At 39.1% G+C, this 19,852-nt stretch overlaps 1 long non-coding RNA gene across 11 annotated transcripts in view; it reads right to left on the bottom strand.

Annotated features, from left to right (window-relative positions):
* LOC108405244 (uncharacterized) overlaps positions 1-18,290 on the bottom strand; it is an 86,386-nt gene extending 68,096 nt beyond the window's left edge. For 3 of the 11 annotated variants that reach the window (XR_012132494.1, XR_012132496.1, XR_012132498.1), the window contains exons 1-4: positions 17,606-18,282; positions 11,138-11,279; positions 8,335-8,420; positions 7,296-7,368 (exon numbers count right to left, since the gene is read on the bottom strand). This is a non-coding gene — a long non-coding RNA (uncharacterized lncRNA). Of the gene's footprint in view, positions 1-7,295; positions 7,369-8,334; positions 8,421-11,137; positions 11,280-11,541; positions 12,965-17,605 lie in introns of those variants that run through there. The other 8 variants (XR_012132495.1, XR_012132499.1, XR_012132501.1 and 5 more) reach the window with 6 other exon arrangements.
* Positions 18,291-19,852: the final 1,562 nt, after the last annotated feature.

The following is a 19,852-nucleotide window of genomic DNA, read 5'->3' as shown; positions in this document are numbered from 1 at the left end:
GCCCCAAAAACATCCAGCCCTTTGGGTACACAGGAACACCTGCCTGACAGCCTGTCTGGCCTGGAGAGCAAAGCCCCGCAGGATGTGGAGGAAGAGGAAAAGGAGGCGGATGTGGAGGTGGAGGTGGAGGGAGATGTGGAGGAGGAGGAGCAAGAGGAGGAGGAGGAGGAGGAGAAGGAAGAGGAGGAGGAGGAGGCGGCAGCGATGTGGAGCTGGAGCTGGAGCTGGAGGTGGATCAAGAAGAGACTATTTAGACACTAGACCAGAAAACACTGCAGCAGGAAGACATCCTCCTGCGAGTGTGCAGACTTTCTCAGGCCCTAGAAAAGTGGAAGTCGAGGAGATTAAAGATGGCAGTATGAGAGGTGAGACAGAGGCTTCCTCCTAAAACTGCATATAATATGAAAATATTGATACAACTAATCCTGAGAGAGCAACAGGAAAGAGGGCGGCGTCAGACTGCACACACCTGGAGAAAAGAGCAGACCTCACGGAACAGGGTAACATACCAGAGCCATGCCCCAGTGGCACCCGAGCCCCTCCCCCACCCCAGCTCACGGGCGGGAGGAAGACAAACGGAGCAGGGAGGGAGTGGAAGGCCTGGGACTGCTGAATACCTAGCTCCTTCTGGGAGTGCAAACCTACATTACATGGTGCTTTCATGATACTCTCGTGATTAGGGGATTGGGAAGCTAAGACAGGCAGAATTCCTGGAGGGACTGAGATTCCAGCCACTTGTGGAAAGCAGGGATCCATATCTGGCTGCTCTGGAACAAAAGCAAGGCAGGCAGGCTGAGAGACATCCTAACAAGGAAGCCCTTAGCAAGAGGGCTGCTAAAGGGGCAATGACTGCACAGAGCTTACTGCTCAGGAGAAAGTATGGGTAGACAAAATTGTCCAGGTGCACTCTGCCCAGCTGGCTGCCTACACAGCTCCAAGGACCCCCTCCGTGATACACAGCCTACTGTGCCTTCCTCCAGCCAGACCCATCTGGCTCGCAAACCAGCAAACCCTACCCTGTCATTAGGCTAGCCAGAGGGAAGATCTGTCTACAGCAACTACAGACGCAAAGCATAGAGGCTTATACCTCTGTGCTTGGCCCACTGGTTCAGGCAGTGGAGACAGGCATAGCGGCAAAGAAGCAGGAAACAGCTCTTTCCTCCCCCCAGGCACCAATACCACTCCTCTGCAACCTCCGACATTGCTTCAGGGCTGAGCATCTCCAGAGAGTAGAGCTTATGGACACTAGAGGGCACCATATACAAATATGAAACACCAAAGGAACCTGGTTCAGCGTAAAATTATGGATACAACTCCTGAGAAAGACTTAAAAGACACTAACCTTATGAATCTTCCAGAAAGGGAGTTCAAAATAAAAATCATCAACATGCTCACGGAGGTAGTGAAAGATATTCAGGAACTCAGCAATGAATTCCAGTTAGAGATCCAATCATTGAAGAGCACAATGGAGGGTATTAAAAGCAGATTAGAAACAGTCGAGGAGACAATAAATGGAATAGAAATTAGAGAAAAGGAATACAAAGAAGCTGATGCACAGAGAGAAAAAAGGATCTCTAAGAATGATAGAATATTGAGAGAGCTGTGTAACCAATCCAAATGGAACAATATTTGCACTGTAGGGGTACCAGAAGAAGAAGAGAGAGAGAAAGGGAGAAAACGTGTTTTGAGAAGGTAATTGCTGAAAACTTCCCCAATCTGGGGAAGGCAATAGTCTCTCAGGCCATGGAGGTGCACAGATCTCCCAACACAAGGGACCCAAGGAAGACAACACCAAAACATATAGTAATTAAAATGGCAAAGATCAAGGATAAGGACAGACTATTAAAAGCAGCCAGAAAGAGAAACAAGATTACATACAAAGGAAAGCCCATCAGGCTCATCAGACTTCTCAGCAGGAGTCTTACAGGCCAGAAGGGAGTGGCATGATGTATTTAATGCCATGAAGCAGAAGGGCCTTGAACCAAGATTACTTTATCCAGCAAGATTATCACTGAAACTTGAAGGTGGGATTAAACAATTTCCAGATAAGCAAAACCTGAGAGAATTTACCTCCCACAAACCATCTCTACAGTGTATTTCGGAGGGACTGCTGTAGATGGAAGTGTTCCTAAGATTTATTACCTGTCACCAGAGGTAATAAAACTACAGTAAAGAAAGTAGAACTGCTAATTACTAAGCAAATGCAAAATTAAATTAACTATCCCCCAAATCAATCAAGAGATAAAGAGTACAGAATATGATACCTAATATACAAAGAATGGAGGAGTGATAAAAAGGAGGAAAAAAAAGAATCTTTAGATTGTGTTTGTAACAGCATATTAAGTGAGTTAAGTTAGACTCTTAGTACGGAAGTTAACTTTGAACCTTTGGTAACCATGAATCTAAAGCCTGCAATGGCAATAAGTATATACCTATCGCTAATCACCCTCAATGTAAATGGACTGAATGCACCAATCAAAAGACACAGAGTCACTGAATGGATAAAAAAAACAAGACCCATCTATATGCTGAACACAAGAGACTCACTTTAAACCCAAAGACATACACAGACCAAAAGTGAAGGGATGGAAAAAGACATTTCATGCAACCAATACAGAGAAAAAAGCAGGAGTTACAGTACTTGTATCAGACAAAATAGACTTCAAAAGAAAGAAAGTCACAAGAGACAAGGAAAGACATTACATAATGATAAAAGGGTCAATACAACAAGAAGAAATAACCATTATAAATATCTAAGTACCCAACACAGAAGCACCTATATATGTGAAACAAATACTAACAGAATTAAAAGGGGAAATAGAATGCAATGCATTCATTCTAGGAGACTTCAACACTCCACTCACTCTGAAGGGCAGATCAACCAGGCAGAAAATAAGTAAGGAGACAGAGGCACTAAACAACACATTAGAACAGATGGACATAACAGACATCTACAGAACTTTACACCCAAAAGCAGCAGAATACACATTCTTCTCAAGCGCACATGGAACATTTTCAAGAACAGATCAAACACTAGGCCACAAAAAGAGCCTCGGTAAATTAAAAAAGACTGAAATTGTACCAACCAGTTTCTCAGACCAAAAAGGTATGAAACTAGAAATAAATTACGCAAAGAAAAGGAAAAATCCCACAAACACATGGACGCTTCACAACATGCTCCTAAAACACAAATGGATCAATGACCAAATAAAAACAGAGATCAAACAATATATGGAGACAAATGACAACAATAATTCAACACTGCAAAATCTGTGGGACATAGCCAAGGCCTTGCTAAAAGGTAAGTATACTGCAACACAGGCCTACCTCAGGAAAGAACAACAATCCCATATGAGCAGTCTAAACTCACAATTAACAAAACTAGAAAAAGAAGAACAAATGAGGCCCAAAGTCAGTAGAAGGCGGGACATAATAAAGATCAGAGAAGAAATAAATGAAATTGAGAATAAAACAATAGAAAGAATCAATGAAAGCATGTGCTGGTTCTTCAAGAAAATTAATAAAATAGATAAACCCTTAGCCAGACTTTTCAAGAAAAAAAGAGAGTCCACTCATATAAACAGAATCAGAAATGAGAATGGAAAAATCACTAGGGACACCAAAGAAATACAAAGAATTATTAGAGAATATGCTAATAAGCTGCATAACCCAGAAGAAATGGACAACTTTCTAGCAAAATACAACCTTCCAAGGCTGACACAGAAAGAAACAGAAAATTTGAACAGACCAAATACCAGCAACGAAATGGAACTAGTAATCAAAAACCTATCTAAGAACAAAACCCCTGCACCAAATGGTTTCACCACTGAATTTTATCAAACATTCAGTGAAGACCTAATACCCATCCTCCTTAAAGTTTTCCAAAGAGTAGAAGAAGACGGAAGAGTTCCAACTCATTCTATGAGGCCAGCATAACTCTAATACCAAAACCAGAAAAGACACCACAAAAAAAAAGAAAATTACAGACCAATATCCCTGATGAACATAGATGCAAAAATATTCAACAAAATATTAGCAAACCAAATTCAAAAATACATCAAAAAGATCATCCATCATGATCAAGTAGGATTTATTCCAGGGTTGCAAGGATGGTACAACATTTGGAAATCCACCATTATCATCCACCACATCAACAAAAAGAAGGCAAAAATCACATGATCATCTCCAAAGATGCTGAAAAAGATATGACAAAATTCAACATCCATTCATGATAAACACTCAACAAAATGGGTATAGAGGGCAAGTACCTCAACATAATAAAGGCCATTTATGACAAACCCACAGCCAACATTATACTTAACAGCGAGAAGCTGAAAGCTTTTCCTTTAAGATCGGGAACAAGACAGGGATGCCCACTCTCCCCACTTCTGTTCAACACAGTACTGGAGGTCCTAGCCATGGCGATCAGACAACACAAAGAAATAAAAGGCATCCAGATTGGCAAGGAAGAAGTTAAACTGTCCCTGTTTGCAGATGACATGATATTGTACATTAAAAAAACCCAAAGACTCTACTCCAAAACTACTAGATCTAATATCTGAATTCAGCAAAGTTGTAAGATACAAAATTAATATGCAGAAATCTGTGGAATTCCTATACACTAACAATGAACTAGTAGAGAGAGAAATCAGGAAAACAGTTCCATTCACAGTTGCATCAAAAAGAATAAAATACCTAGGAATAAACCTAACCAAGGAAGTGAAAGACCTATACTCTGAAAACTACAAGACACTCATAAGAGAAATTAAAGAAGATACCAATAAATGGAAACACATCCTGTGCTCACGGATAGGAAGAATTAATATTGTCAAAATGACCGTCCTGCCTAAAGCAATCTACAGATTCAATGCAATTCCTATCAAAATATCAACAGCATTCTTCAACTAGAGAAAATCATTCTAAAATTCATATGGAACTACAAAAGACCCCGAATAGCCAAAGCAATCTGGAGAAGGAAGAATAAAGCTGGAGGGATTATGCTCCCCAACTTCAAGCTCTACTACAAAGTCACAGTAATCAAGATAATTTGGTACTGGCACAAGAATAGACCCATAGACCAATGGAGAAGGCAAACAGTGAATCTGTGGCATCTTACTACACTGATTGACAGTAACTGCATTGGGGTATGGGTGGGGACTTGATAATATGGGTAAAGTAGTAACCACATTGTTTTTTCATGTAAAACCTCTTCATAAGAGTGTATATCAATAAAACCTTTATAAAAAAAAACGTAGTGGTATATGAGTCAAGGGAAAAAATACATCTGGAAAAAATGAGTAAGTAGAGGTATTTCTCCAAATTTCATTGAAACTGTGAGTTTTCTGTCTTGTGACCATTTCTTTGATATTCCCATGTACATGATAAACACTTCCTTAAGAAATTACAGATGAACTTTCAATTTTTAAAAATACTCTATTTGCCTCTCTTAGAAAGGAAGACCAATTCTGTAAAAGAACCATGAATGAGAAATGCAATTTGACATGTAACGAAAGCAAACACAGTCTTCCTCGTATTCTTTTTATTCTGGTTTCCACATTCAAACTTAATGCAATTTTCAAATAATATTACAAAAAGTGTTGAAGTCACAGCAATCCATCTAAGACTACCCTAACCACTACCACGAATTCAAAGAATATATACACTACTAATTTTATCAATTCAAGGAACATACAGGCTATGAATTTTAGCTTTCTATGAGGCAACAAAACAAAACCTTTCCATAAAGGTCTTATAAACCTGTGAACTCTATGACTGAGCCTGATTTCTTACTGCTGATGAAATTTAACGATAAGAAAAAACAACTTCCACATATAGATCAAATAGGATTTCCTTTTTAAATTAAATTAAAGCAACTACTGAGAGTTACAGAAGGAAAGTATTCTAAAGAGTAATCAACCTTCTGTTCTCAAACTCTTCACACAGCGCACACAGTCTTATTATATATAATGTATCTTTCCATGATAGAATAAAATCAGCAACTGGCAAAGCCTCTGGATAATTTAGGACTATGATTAAAAACTACCCAGAAGAAATTATATGGAAAAATCTAGATAAAGGAATGTAATTTAGTGAGGGCCTCGGCTAAGAGAAAGTGTAAGAGGCAAAAGGATGAATCGTGATTCCCGTCTCAGTGTTGTCTTCACAACAAAGGTCTCTGAAGACTTTATTTCTATAGAAATTTCATAGGGAAAAAGACAGTATATAAAAAAAGCCTAAATGTGTAACCCAAATTGACATAAATGATAATCAGAGGTCAAATATAGGGTATTATTCTGAATGACTGGATAAGAAGGGGGTTGGAGCTTTGAGAATGATGCATCAAATGGATTCCATGAACTCAGCAGTATTGTGAAAATAAAACAAATGAAAATACCTCACAAAAAACATACCTCACACCAAATAAAACCATGTCCTACAACTTCCACTCAGATTAACTGTGGTAATTTTGTCCTATAAAACAATCACCTCTTCAAAAGGAAAACATGGTGAGAAGTTTGATAATCTAACTCAATTAAAATATTGGAGAATTATCTTGCTTTATCTTTCTCAAAACTAAGAATACCAAAATGTAATAGTCAAATATACATGCAAAATGACCCTACAATTAAGATAATTGTTGGTACCAAATGTTGTTTTTAAGTTTTGCAATAAAACAGTCTCCCAGACATTTAATAGTATGTCACTTGGTAAATCAAAGTTTCCACAAAGTAACAGCAGTGAGAAGACCTAAAAATTATGCTAGTGAAGAATCTGGCTGAAAGAAACAATCATTTTGATCCAACACTAATTTTATTTCAAGTTCCTACAGAGCTGAATAAAATGCTGACATCACCACACAAAAATTCATTGAGCTGGCAATAGGCAAAGCATGATGTCAGCCTCCAATATCACCATCCACATTACCAAACAGCATGAACGTTCAATGCTTGAACTTCTTAGACTTTATGGCTAACATTACAGTAAAAACAAAAACCTTAGGCATGAGGCATCATTAGACATAGGTGAGATTAGTTTGGCATGGTTTGGCTCAAATTAGTCTAGTACTTTAACAAATTCCAGAAAAAACATGAAAAAATGCAAGCTTAAACATTACAATTTCCTAAATGTGCTACATTCTGCACCAAACAGACCAATATAAATAAGTCTTAGTCAACTCCAACTAATATTCAAGTAAATAACACCACTTACCCCTACCCCCTGCACACCCACAAAGTGCAGGCTGACAGGAGACATGGACACACACATATGCACACACCCATGTAGTAAATCCTTACCTTCATGGCAGGGATTTCTTCAAGCAATCATCGTGCTCGTCTCTGGCTTTTTAACAGTGCATCTTCAGTGCCCCTGCAGATAATACAATATGTAGCCAAGAAAAGCATTTCTCTTAGACTCATATCAAATGAAAAATGAAGAAATTTTGTCATCCTGTACTGTCCTCAACAAACTCAATTCCATCAACAAACTCAAGTTTTTGGCAAAAAGAAGCATTGTCCCAGCATTATATTAATGACTATTAACATTAACAGTTTGCCTTCTACTCCTTAATAGGATGGCCAAATAATATTTTTTAATTAACAGATTAAGAACACTTTGTTTTAACATAATACAAATTTCATAAGCTACAATTAAAGGTTGAATTAAATTTTACTAAATGAAAACTTGTTCTCTGGAATTAACAGAATTTCTAAGTTAAAAATCTGATTTGGAGAGGAAGGCTATCTTCTGAAATATTTAGTAAGAAGGAACAAGAAGTTAATCAGGAATAAAACGTATCTTAAAGCATAAAAACTATAAATAGCATATTTATCCTCTAATACTAGTGAAGCTAAAATTACAAAGTACATTTTCAAAAAAATTGGGTTGAACACGTTTTCATAAGCACTTCCACAAGACACTGAGAATTTCAAATAAATCACCAATTCAAGGAATAAAGTGATATAAAACCTTTGTAACTGATCCAAAGTATTAGTACATTTGTTAAACTATAGCAACATCTTAAAGTAACTTCCAATAACATAAAACACATAAACAACCCCAAAGGGCTTTCATTCCAAAATGGCAGAAAGGAGAGTTTGGGAAAAAATCAGAAGAATTCGTCAGATATTTTAAAGTAAATAAGGTCTAAACTATATAATGGCATGCTGACACAGCACATTTTATCTCACATCCTTTCCACATATAAAACAAAGTGCTGCATGAGTAAGATATTTAATTATTCCTCTAGGTCCCACCCTTCACTTTTGTACATACTGAATAAAAACAACTTTTCACATTTTATTAGTCCCAGGACCATTAGTTGAAGTGACTTACTTTTTGGACTCCAGTCTGCTCACACTCCTGACAAGTTTTCAGATAAAAACTCAGATTCTCTTCACTTCTTTTCTCATCTTCACAACCTGTGAGGAATAAAGCCAAAATTAGGGAGGCTCTTAATTCAAGAAGAAACATACTTTGAGTCTTATTATAGATTACCAATTGAACCAAATTTTTAACTATATTCAGTTTGATGAAATCAAACCTCTTCCATAAACAGCAAAGGAATAAATCAACATTCTAAAAACATGTCTGAGGATTTAAGAGAAATAAGTTGTGATTTTTAAAAAGGTCACAGCATTCCCTGTGGTCAGTATATTGATATCACCAGTACATCCTGTTCCTGGATCATAATAAACGATGAGTTCTCTGAGATCGGAGACCATCATGTTCATCTTTGTGTCCTTGTAGTTTAAATCAGAAATTCACCCAAAATGGGAGACATTTAATTTCCTGAAGGAGTGTTTGTAACAACAATAGAAAATACGTCAAAGAACTGTATTCTATTTATTTATAGAGCACCTCCACATTTATCTTTGGTACTATATTATTTCAAGCATAACTTTAAAAGAAATATCAAAAACACAAGGACATACACACACCAGATACATGCTTTCCATCATCCCATTAGAGAATCATGTTGAACTCTAGAACAAAAAAACAGAACTATAGCCAAAGAGATGGAGATGTTATAATGATAAAGAACTCCATATTACGATAGTGCTTACTATGAAAAGGGACACTATCATTTTGAGTTTATATTCGTCTGTCATTGTTAGGAGCCATACATCTTATATAATTCTTCCTGTAATGTCCTTCCCCTTCTCCACTTGAGGAACTACACAAACTTCAGTTCAGATATAATCTCTCCAGTGAAACCTTCAATTATTTCTTTAGCTAAACATAACCTGTTCTTCCTTGAGGTTCCCACTATACTTTGAAGGTAGGATCTCACTGTACTGTCACTAACTACACATGTGGCTGCCTTCTTCTACAGTCTGACCTCCTCTCAGAGGACAGGGCCTTGCAGTATTTACACAGTGTTTTCTGTGCCTTGCAAGAGTGCCTGGCACACACAAGCCCTCAAATTTTTCTCACCAAAATAGTATTATCAACCTCGTCCTGTTTCTTCAAGGCTCTTGGATTTAGCCTTAACAGCTTCTCTTATCTCCTATTAGTATCATTCATCCTTTATCTACTGAAGATATTGGCAACCAATTTACAATTTCTCTCCATCCTAAGTTTTGCCATCATTCTGGGTGAGGTAGACGTCCACTTGAATAACCCATCTGATATTACATCCTCACTTCTTGACTTCCTCTTTTCTAATGACCTAATCTTTTCCATCTCAGCCACCCACAATTCCATGGTCACACTGCAGCCCTTGTCATCACTAATAACTACTCCATTTCTAAACTCATGAATTCAAATACTCCACAATGAGATCACAACTTCCATCAGCTTGCTTATTCAACTTCATCCACCACAATGGTCTGTGACTTCACTGAAACCACCAAGTTCATTGACCCCTTTCACCTTCTCTCTCAAATGGTCAGGCCTTTTAATTTTCCTTTTATCCAGTTTGGTACATGATCAACACTTGCCAATACCTTAAACTCCCTCTAGTTAATCCTGGAGGAAAGCAACATTCTGAGTCTTTTCTCACAGCACTCCAGTAGGCAGGAAATACTTTAGATTATATGATAAATCCCCCAGGGCTAACCTTGACTGGCCTCTACACTTCCTAGCAACTCTACTGTACTTTCTTGATCAATACACTCTACGACTATTTTAAACCTTCACGTGCTTTCCTTAAACATCTGACCTTCTTCCTCTTTTTTTCAATTTCATGGAGAAATAAATATCAGATGGGAACCATCATTTTTATTACCACAAATACAAATTTACATGCATCCTCAACCTCTATTAATAAAGTTATAAGAAATACCCCTACACGTATGTCAGGTTAGTCTCCTAATTGTGTTTTGGGAACCCATCCTTTTCTGCCTTCCTAGAACCCTTTCTATAGATGATTCCTTCCCTCTAGCATTGTCAATCTCTTCAAATGGATGTTTCCCAGTGTTTTTTAATCATGCCAGGATCATTTTCACTAAAGACACAACAAAACATCCACACTACAAAGTTGACTGGGAACACCCTCTCTCTTCAACTGCCTCAGAGCTAAGCTTTTAAAGAGTTCAAACTATTTCATGCATTCCACATCCAGTTTCCCTTCCCAATGGCCCACTTAAAACTACCACAAAATTCAACAGGAATTTTTCAGACTTCATTTACTTGACATCTGAGCAGCATTTGACACTGCTGACTGCCTCCTCCTCCTTGAAACACTCTGTCCTTGGTTTCCAGAACAGATCACTCCCCTGGTTTTCCTCCTTCCTCTCTACACACTCTACCTTGGTTTTCTAAGGCTCACAGACCTCTAATCAGTCATGAGTTCAAGGCCAACTCTTCTTTTTACAATATACTGTTTAACCCTAAAGATTTACATGTATATATTGTTTTAATTTGCCACCTAACCAAAGATGACTCAAAAATTTCTACCTTTGTCTGAGATCTCTCTTTAGGTCCAGATCTAAATATACAACTGCAACTGCCTACTTGGTATTTCCTCTTGAGTGTGTTTAAAATTATTTCCAACTCACACTTGTCCCTCCGCAGTTATCCACAATTCAGTCATAATACATTATTTAACATGCAGATCTGATATTACACTCTCCCCAGTGGTTTCCAATTGCTCTTAGGATGGTCACACAGGCCTTTTTTATTCCTTCATACTCACCATGATCACATCTACCTCCAAGTCTTTACACTTGCAATATTCTCTGGTATGAATGCTCTTTCTCCCCAAGTTAGCTTGTAAACATCTTATCCCTCTGATGTTGGCTCAACTGTCATTTCTCAGGGAAATATTTTCTGGCCTCCTGGAGAAGGTAAAAGATTCCATTTATGAGCACTTACAGTGCTGCTAGAACTTATCATGACTGTTAGTTTTAGTTTAATTTAGTTTAATTTTACTTTTAATCTAATTATGTTAAATGTGTCTTCCTTCCAGTAGGTTATAAATTCCAGTCAAGTATCTGGTTTTACTCAACACTAAATCTTACCACCTAACACAGTGGATGACATAGCAATTGTTCAATAAATATTTGTTAAATCAACAACCAGAAAGTTTGCAATACTCACTTGTTCATTCACTGTCTCAAGTGCAGAGTATATGCTAACAGAATGCAGAGTAATCAGGTTTCTTTCCCACTAGATATGTTAACTTCTTTAGAATTTGTTTCAAAGTTAGATCCACTTAGAAAAAAATCACACTGTAAAGAGTCTCTTCAGTAAATGTTGTTGGGAAAATTGGATAGCTACATGTAAAAGAATGAAACCAGACCACTGTCTTACACCACATCCAAAAATAAACTCAAAATGGATTAAACACCTAAATATAAAACCTGAAACTATAAAACAGCTTTTATAGAACTAGAAGAAAACATAGGCAGAGAGCTCTTGAACATTCACATTAGTAATTTTGGGGGGGGATGTGTCTCCCCAGGCAAGGGAACCAAAAGCAAAAATAAACAAGTGGAACTACTTCAAACTAAAAATCTTCTGCACAGCAAAGGAAACCACCAACAAAATGCAAAGGCAGCCTACTGTATGGGAGAATATATCTGCAAATTATACATCCAATACAGGGCTAATAAACAAAATATATAAAAAAACTCATACAACTCAACTCCAGAAAAATAACAAATAATCCAATTAAAAAGTGTGCACCGTACCCAAATGGACATTTTTCCTAAGAAGGCATATAGATGGCCAACAGACATGAAAAGATACTCAACATCACTAATCATCAAGAAAATGCATATCAAAATCACAATGAGATACTTCACACCAGTCAGACTGCCTAGTAATATCAAGAACACAAGAAATAACAAGAATTCGAGAGAATGTGGAAAAAGGGAACTCCCCTAAATTGTTGATGAGAATGTACGTTAGTGCAGCCACTATGGAAAGCAGTATGGAGGTTTATGGAGGTTTCTCAAAAAATGAAAAATACCATACAATCCAGTAATTCCACTTGTGGGAATTTAACCTAAAGATAAAATCACTAATTCAAAAAGATATATGCACCCCTATGTTCACTGCAGTATCATTTACAATAGCCAAAATATGGAAGCAATGTAAGTGTCCATCCCCAGACAAATGGATAAGGAATATGAGGTATATATGTACATAATGGAGTATTACTCAGTCATAAAAATGAATGAAATCTCACCATTTGCAATATAGATGGACCTTGAGGATATTAAGCTAAGTGAAATAAGACAAATACTGTATGTGGAACCTAAAAACAAACAAATGAACAAACAAACAAAACAGAAACAGATCCATGAACACAGAGAAGAGACTGATAGTTGCCACGGAGAAGGAGATAGGGGCACAGGTGAATTAGACAAAAGGGGAAAAAATTAGTTAGAATGTCTGATATCTTGATCTCAGTGACAGTGACATGTATACACATGTCAAAATTCCTCAAGCTGTACACTAAGATTTGTGCATTTTATTGTAGGTATCTCAATTAATAAAATATGTATCAATGAAAAGTCATTTAGACTAGGTTTAAGTAAAAAAGAATTGCTACATTTTATAAGCAATATAATAGGAATTTATGACACATTTTTTGAAAATTACATCATTCATACAATAATTAATAACAAGTGATAAATTATGCATTAAAATTTATTAATACATGTTTCTAAGTATTATACCCTGCTGGTGCATGAGGTATATAGTATACAGCATTTGCTAACCACTGTAAAACAAACCTAACTAATAAATCGCAGAGTTGGTCCTCAGTTGCACTGCATTCCAATCACAGGAGAACTAGACTCCAATATTAAAAATTCCAATGTAAGAAGTTCTATGGTTGCCAGTACTGCATCAGGAATTCTTAAAAGCAAAGGGAATGTTTCATGCACTTAGTTTCATGCTGATGCCAAAAAATGCTTTCCTAGCCTTTTTTTCAGTATGTATACTGACTTTATAGTGCTTTTCCTTTAGTATACTGACTTTTACAGTACCAGTGAGTAGGCAGTAAGAAAATTGGAAAAGCACTATATTTGGCAAGATTTATATTCACTTTACGTAAAAATGGAGTTAGTTTTATTTTTCTCCCACTTACTCACCTCAAGCACTTAGTTTCTTCCGAGCATTTACATTTTTGTTTCATTGACACCTAGCTAGCTACCAACAGCCTTTCAGTCAGGATTTAAAAGGTCAACAATGAATTTGCCCCTACAATGAAGCTGGTTGACAGATAACCCAAAAGTCAACAAACAGGCCTAAAACACCCAATTGCCACTAAAGTAGGCAAGATTTATATTCACTTTACGTAAAAATGGAGTTAGTTTTATTTTTCTCCCACTTACTCACCTCAAGCACTTAGTTTCTTCCGAGCATTTACATTTTTGTTTCATTGACACCTAGCTAGCTACCAACAGCCTTTCAGTCAGGATTTAAAAGGTCAACAATGAATTTGCCCCTACAATGAAGCTGGTTGACAGATAACCCAAAAGTCAACAAACAGGCCTAAAACACCCAATTATCATCAGAAGGCCATGCACTGTTGAAGCCCAATGTTTTTTTTTTTTATTCTTCAACCAAAAGTACAGAACTATCACTGTTAAGAAATGTGAAAAAGTATGATTTTGATGGGGGGAAGGAAGGAAAGAAAAATAAAGTGAGCAGGAGAAAACAGTGGCATAATAATGGAAATCCTATGTGCTGACAGAGAAGATATAAAATAAAAGAGAAACGACAGGAAAAAATATGAAGACAGAAACTGAAGGACAAATTTGTAGGTCATCACTAAGACTGACAAGCCCAAGTTGAGCGCCTCCAAACAGCAAAAGAATGCATTTAATATAATCTATGAGAGCAGGAGGAGGAGTGAAGACTTGCACACAGGAGCGCACAGCACAGCTGCCAGAAAGGAGGCATCACCGAGAACCCAGGCATGAGGATGCCCTCAGTTAACCTGGTAGTGTAACCTGAAGAGCATCACCTCTTCAGTAGACAATGACACAAAGAGCAAAAGCTGGCAGTGTCCAACTCAAGGAGATTCCAAGAAGAGTTCCCCTGCTCAAAGACTTAAGAAATCCAATTTGTACTGGAATAACTCAATAATGGGGACAGATGTATCATAACTAAATATTGAATCATGCAACTAAAACAAAACCCTTTCAGTGGTTCTACATGCCAAGCAGCTAATGTAGGTCAAAGGAAAGGAAAATAATGTGTTTTACAAGGTGAACGCCCCTATCTACTTTAGGTATATTTCTTAATAAACCAGCTTTCTCATGTACACAGACTTCTATAAGCTTATGGTTAATGCGAACTTGTTTTTGAGAGAATGACCTATACTTGTGGGATGACACTGATAACACGTGTCTGATCTACAAAGCTAAGAGCAAACATAAAGGTAAAATCTACTTTGAATCGACTCTCAGTTGGCTATCTGCTAGCCAGTCAACTAGCCAGCCTCTTTTGGTAGTGCACTGACTGTCATACATTTTAATTAACCTGCAATAAAACCCCAGGGTTCTTAGAAAACAACTATTCCAAGAGCTAGTACTCTTCTGGGGAAGCTTGCAGTACGAAGAAAAATGAGCTATTAAGGATCATAAAAATAATGCCTCGAGTTTTCATTCAACAGATAAGCACTGAGGAATGATAGTAGGCAAAAATTTACTGACAGGCGGAGGGCGTAAGATATAACACGCACACAGACACTGACCAGATGTGTTAAATAAATGGTGCAACAAGAGCTTATAAAAGGAGTAAATGAAAGTCTAGAAAGGTTTCCCTGAAAAAGTGAAAGTAAAGTAGAAGTATGAAATGTAATAATGAGAGGAAAAAGAGCTTCGGGTAAAAGGAACACCATGTGAAAAGGATCTACAGGGTGCTGGGCTAGACAGTGGAGGAAGGCCAGCACAGCTGAAGCAGAGACTGAGAAGGATGTGGTATATATAACACAAGGGAGAGTCTTATTCAGACTGCTCTTCACCAAATCCAACGGAGCCACCACCTAGGTTTCAGGAAAGGGGTGGGGAGGTCACATGATCAGATTTATGTTTTGAAGACAGCACTTCAGCTGCACTAGAGAGATCAGATTAGAGGTAGGGAAGGATCAAGGAAAATAGCTGGGAGTTGGTGGGAGATAAACCTAGACTAGGATGAGGGTGGTGAGTAAACAGTAATGCAGAGATAACTCTTTTTCAGATACATTTTTTTCCCTTGAAGTTAATTCTTTTGCCAATTTTCTATGACACATTCTCTTTAATTTTCATGAGCTATTTTATAGTAATGACATTAGCTGTTTATGTCATATTGCTGTATTTCTTTTTTCTAATTGGTGTCCAATTTTTCTCCTTTGGCATGTTCTTCAGTTTTTCTGTAGATGTATCCATATTTTTTTTCCTTTGTAGTTTTTCTTTCATTTATTTTCAGTTTCAACACCTTCCCTCCTCTCCACTTTTTTCTGTCTTTTTTCCCCCCATCTTCATACTAGAACATAAAAAATTTGATTCAGTGTAGGATGTGGATAGTTCAGACATCCAGCAAACATTTACAGAGCACCTACGTTGTAGGGGGCAGACATATACAGAAAACAAAGAAACAAGTACAAGTGTTCCCAAAGCAGAAAGCACTCTGGTTGCACACAGAACAGACACTTTGCCCAGACTGAGGAGAATTAGTCAAGACTCCCTGAAGGTCAAATTTTAACTCTTCTGAAGGGGCCTGGAAACTAAGTGCAAGAAGAGCCTTAAATGAAGAGTGGTAAATGACTATCACTCCTACTCTCGGAGTAATTTCAGAATTGAATGGGAAGCTCACTAGCATTTTCCATGAATTCCCAAGGATATCATTCCAGATAAGGTCTCAGACTACCTCAGAGGTAATCTAATGGTAAAAGCCTCCCAAATGTTTTCTGAAACTACCACAAGCTTAATGTATGCTTACGAATATATACTAAATGCCCTCACAGATTCTCTTTTCAATATTTAAAATGAAATCTAGGCTTAAAACCTAGCTGCAAAGCAATAACATATTTCAGCTTTATTTCCTACTTCACCCCACAAGTTCCCATCAATGGACAGTTATCTATTCCTGTACCTTCCAAGAGGCTTCCGACTGCCACCTCTTCCCTGCTTATTCCAGTCGCTCTGCCCAGAATGCCCTCTTCCCCTTCCCTACTCACCAACTGCGATTCCTGTGTAAGATCCTTAAAAAACAAGAACAAATACCACTCACCTCATTTTGCTCTGGGCATTATTATATACCATAGGTGGATGTTTCTTACTCTTTCCTATCTGAGTGTGGCTTGCCTGACTACTGAAAGTGTGTCATACACAACTACATAAAATATGAACAGTGCCTTACTCACAGGCAGACACCTTCATACCCACTGAATAAAGATAACAAAAAGCTTCCTTTGCTGTAGCTGTGAGATCCTCATTTGACTCTTGCTTTCCCAGATTACTTTAGGTATTCAGATGACCTATGACTGACTCCCTTGAAGAGAAGCGGAAACTGGAAAGACGATAGGCGCAGAAAGGGTAGCCTACTGATATGGACACGTTACGGTGGAGGTGAGGAGAGCAAATGCCTGATTCAGGGCAGGATTTACTAAAGAGAAAGAGAACTGGATACAGCACGCATAAACGCTTTCTCTTAAAATTTCGGTGTAAATAGAAGACATGCGGCAATGAACACACAGTTATAAACGATACGGTCTCAAGCAACAGCAGCCGTGTGTCAGGAATACCCCACGGGTCTCCATCCCGCCCTCCCCTTCCGGCGGCAGGAAAGGCGGGTAACGCGGAGAGGCAGTTTATTAAGTGTTGGCACCGCGCGTATCACTGACTCCAGTCACCACAGCTCTTACGACCTTGGGAGGAAAGCACCACGAGCTTCGTGTACAGACAAGAGCACCGAATGCAGAGTGAATCATCTCCCCGAAAGCCCCCCACACAGACACCCACGGGGCTGCGGGACCAGACACACGCCCCTCGCTGCGGCCGCCTGCAGCTCGAGGGGGGCGTTCCCGCCGCCGCCCTGCGCGCCCCGGGACACCCGCCCGCAGCCGCGCTCCCCGCCCTCGCTCCGCGCCAGACCGCGCGCCCGCCGGAGGGACGCAGAGGGGCCGATCCGAGGACCGAAAAGGCCCCCAGACCGCGGCACTTACCTCGTTACTGAGGCTCGGAGTCCCCGTCCGGGCCGGCCGGGGACTGCGGCTGCGTGGCCACGCCCCCGTACGGGAGGGCCTTTCGTCCAAAACTCGTCTGCAGGCGGCTTCGGCCGACGCCTGAAGAAAAGTGAGACTGGCTCTGACGCAAAGAGCGGTACTGGGGGGAGCCACTTCCGGAGCACAGGGCCACGCGCCGGAACTGCGCGCTCCTGTGGAACCCGGCCTCCGGCTGGCGCCCCAGAGAGCGCGGTGATAGCAGAGCTTGCGGTCTGGAGGTGTTCAGGATGCTCATTTTATACTCGTTTGTAGACGTGGCCTGGTTTTGGAAGAACATTGGCTTTGTGTCCCAATGTGGGTGAAGGAGCTTTGATAGAAGGATTAAATGAGTGACCAGTCTTTGTGCCGAGTTTTTATCTAGTGTTTGCGATGATTACTGCACTTCTAACAACCACACCTTATCGCCAGCCTTACAGTATAGCTCAGCCTTGGACATATTCTGCACACTGTAAGATTTAAATGTAGACAGTAAATGCTTAAAGCAAGACCCGGATATACATTTACTGCTACCTGTGAAAATGTCTGTTTTGAAGAATTAGCCTGCGGGAGAGGAGGCGTAAGGAAGTGAATAGTAATTAGAAAATGTGTTAATAGTTAACACCTGGTTTAAGTGAGCGTAGAAATGCGTCAAGCGCAGGGGCAATCACTTTGCATCAATTATCTCCAAAATATTCATAGATATCCGGTGAGATAGGAACTACTATTAGGATTTTACAGATGCGGCAATGGACTTCGCAGGAGGCAACTATTTTATTTAGCCAGAGTTGCCCAGCGGGGGCCGATCACTGCTGCAGGACTCCAGGGCTGGTTACATGGTCAGCAAGGCCCAGTGCAAAATGAAAATACAGGAACCCTCATTCAAAAAGTAGGAAAAATGTCTTCTTTTTTCCGTGGTGTCTTGGTGTGTCATGTGTTTTTATTTGGCATTTAATCTGGAGTTCCTCAAGCACAGCAATACTAATGGTCTCGTGTAGACCCTAACCTGTGCCTGGGATCCCTGCCGCAGACCTTAGAGAGGCGGGTCCTGGACCACGAGGACGGTAGTTTCCGGGTGAAGACCTGGAGGTGGGAAGCCCGAGAACCCAACTGGGAGGATGTGGGAGGTAGAACGCCACACGACCTGAAACAAAGACCTTGACAGGTTTTCCATTGGCCCCCTACAAAACTCAGAATTCAGATAAAATTATTATGAGTTTCAAGACTGTGGTGAAAGCACATTTAAGCCAGTCCCTCTTATGACACTCTAAGAATTAGACAGCCCTGTGCGGAGCCCATGTTCTTCATTTGTGATTCTGTTTTTAAATTATACGAACTCAGACTTACATTCGGATTGGTATTCTTTTAGTTTAATGTGTGATTTGCATACAAATAGCTTAATGGCTTCTTCCTGTTTGACTAGTGTCACATAAAGGTAGTTTTTGCCATTAATAAATCATACACTGAATTGTAATTGTCTCCTTATTCATCTACTTCCAATCATTAAAACTGAGCTACTGGAGTGGAGAGGCTTTTAACCCAGGTGGGTCGTAGGCACAACATACAAAAATACATAGGAAAAGACATCTTAAAGATAAATGTAGAGCTTTATGGAAAATGCTTCTGTTTGGGAGAGAGGTGTTAAAAAAAATTGATTCCGTGTTGCTTCGTGTACTCTTCATGTTCTGTCTACACATGTTATGGGCTCTGTAGTGTTTTTTCTTGAGCACCCCTTTCCTTCTCCAGCACCTCATTTCCCAGCCACCACAGTGTCCTCGAGCTCAACACTGTTGTTTTCTACCTTTCCATAGCCTGACCCTGTCCATGGCCTATGATGCCCCCTACCACATCTGGGTTCTCAAGGGCTACTTTTCAAGACCAGGTCAAATTCCACCCATCCTTTTTAAGAATCTTATTCATAGCTCCAAAGCAAGTTAATTTTTCTCATGAGCAGTTCATTCTTAGACTGTTTACAATAATCTAATTTGAAATTTCCTTAGTACTATTTTTGTACATTATAAGCCCTCAACAACCTTAGATAGTCATTTTTAAAACAATGAATGGTTTTTCACTCTCTTGTGTGTTATTTCCAGGTCAGTCTATTTCCTCCTTTTGGTGCTACAATCTCAAAAATTATTTTCATTCCTTACAGAGATGATTCTACTAATCTCATTAAGCTATGCACATTTCCTCTAGTAATAATAATGTATT

This window comes from Manis javanica, chromosome 6 (genome assembly GCF_040802235.1).
Source record: "Manis javanica isolate MJ-LG chromosome 6, MJ_LKY, whole genome shotgun sequence".
NCBI lineage: Eukaryota > Metazoa > Chordata > Mammalia > Pholidota > Manidae > Manis > Manis javanica.
This window is presented reverse-complemented; position numbering and strand designations above follow the sequence as displayed.